Here is a 2500-nt window from a genome sequence, read left to right on the forward strand (position 1 = left end):
TGGAAGTGGAAGGGGAGAGGATGGTGGAGGGGAAGGCGCGAAGGCATGCATAGATAGAGGGAGGAATGTTGGAGGTGGTGGTGGAGGTGGTGGTGGTGGTGGAGGTGGAGGGCGTCAGATCGATAAAGCGTCGACTTCGGGGGAAGGTGGAATGCAGGGGAGAGGAGATTACCCCCTGAGGGAGACGGGGAGAGAGGGAGGAAGGGGGAGGGGGAGGAAGGGGGGAAGAGGGGGAGGGGGAAGGGAAACATTAATGATGTTTGAAGCATCAAATATTTATGTGCGAGTATGGAAGATGACAACTGCTCTGGGTATTTTGTAGGTTTTTTTTTATTATCTTTTTTTGTTCATTTTTGTTTTTATTTGTTTTAGTTTTGTTCTGTTTTTTCTCTCTTGGTCGTCGTCTTGTTCTTTGGTCTTTTTCTTTCGCTCTTGCTCTTAGTGTTCTTTTTTTCACCTGTTCTTCCTCCTCGTCCTCCTCCTCCTCCTCCTCCTCCTCCTCCTCCTCCTCCTCCTCTTCCTCCTCCTCCTCCTCCTCCTCCGCCTCCTCCGCCTTTACACCATCCACCCTCTCTTCCACCTTCCTCATTCTCCTTCTCCTCATCATCTTTTACCCCTCCTCCATCTGTTCCTCTTCTCCTTAGCCCCTCATCTTTTACCCTCTTCCCCCTCCTCCTCCCTCTCTTCTCCTCCTCCTCTTTGTCCTTCTCCTCCTCCTCCTTGTCTTCTTCCTCCTCTTCGTCCTCCTCCACCCTCCTTCTCCTTCTCACCTTTTACTCCTCTTCCTCCTCCTCATCACCTCCTCCTCCATACCCTACTCCTCCTTCTCGTTTCCTTCTTCTTTCTCCATTTCCTCTTTCCTCCTCCTCCTCCTCATCCTACCTCTCTTCCTCCTTCTCTCCTTCTCCTCTTCTCTCCCGTTTTCTCCTCCCCTTCCTCTTCCTCCTCCTACATCTCTTCCTGGACAAAGGGTAAATTGTTATTTCGAATGGCGGGATGAAGTAAACTCTCACTAGAATGTGCTCATAGTGAATGTGTGTGTGTGTGTGTGTGTGTGTGTGTGTGTGTGTGTGTGTGTGTGTGTGTGTGTGTGTGTGTGTGTGTGTGTGCGTGTGCGTGTGTGTGTTTGGATTTGTGTTCTTACTATTTAACCATTCTAGAATAGTGGCATGCTTCATAGAAAAATAAATAAACTAAATAAACAAATTGATATAAGTATACATATGAGAATAATAAATAGTCAGTATAAGATAAGAAAAAGAGGTCCTCCGTACCTTGTTTATGGTAATCACTTCAAGTATTGTATGAACAGCCAAGATACGGTACTTGGAAAAATACAAGAGTACGTACAAGTACCACAAGTACTGTACACGTATTTAAGTAGAAGTGGGTGGAGAAGTACACATATGCACACACACACACACACACACACACACACACACACACACACACACACACACACACACACACACACACACACACACACACACACACACACACACTGCTCGACGGCGCAGTGGTAGCGTTCGCGGCCGCCACTACGGATGTTCGAGCTCGAAATAATTTCAGTATCGCTGCTCTGCGAGTCGTTACTCCAACTCTTGTGGGCGGGGAGTTGTGGGTGTATGTGCGTGTAAGGTCACAGCATTCCCCAAAGATCGGTCATATATGAGCTCTGAGCTCTCTTCTGGGATGGAAATAACTGTCGATCATAAGCTCAACACGTGATCCAAGACCATGTCGAATCTCTCTCTCTCTCTCTCTCTCTCTCTCTCTCTCTCTCTCTCTCTCTCTCTCTCTCTCTCACACACACACACACACACACACACACACACACACACACACACACACACACACACACACACACACACACACACACACACACATTACACGACTCGGTGGCGCAGTTGGTAGAACGCTGAGCTGCCACGAAAGTGGCCCGCAGCTCCTGGTTCGAATCCTGCCCAGGGCCGAAATTATTTCGGTACTGCTGCGCTTCGGGTCGTTACTCTGACTCTCGTGGGCGGGGAGTTGGGTGTGTGTGTGTGTGTGAAAGGTCATAGCATTACCCATAGATCGGACCTACGAGCTCTGAGCTCTCTTCCGGGAGGGAAATAGCTGTCGATCACGAGTCCAACACGTGATCCAAAAGACCAAGTGAATACACACATATATATCATACATATAGTACATTACTTCCGGTAGTAGGAGATTGGTATCTATAGTTCTTACTAGTATGATGTCCTATCGCTTGGGTTATTGGATTTTTAGGTTTGAGATCAAGGTTATCCGGCAACCTGAAGGTCAAGGTCATCGTCCTGGAGTCGTTAACCAGAGCCCAGAAGGCTGAGGCTGAGATGTCTGTGATTCCATTTCCCCCAATTCCGTTTCCCCCCTGCATAAGTAATTTCAATCTGTGAATAATAGTACACCATGGTGGTTCTTTTGAAGATAATGTAATAAAAGTTTGATCTATTTATCATCTTGACAGATATACGAG

The sequence above is a fragment of the Oratosquilla oratoria genome, chromosome 26 (assembly GCF_046742065.1).
Source record: "Oratosquilla oratoria isolate Oo_2021 chromosome 26, ASM4674206v1, whole genome shotgun sequence".
NCBI lineage: Eukaryota > Metazoa > Arthropoda > Malacostraca > Stomatopoda > Squillidae > Oratosquilla > Oratosquilla oratoria.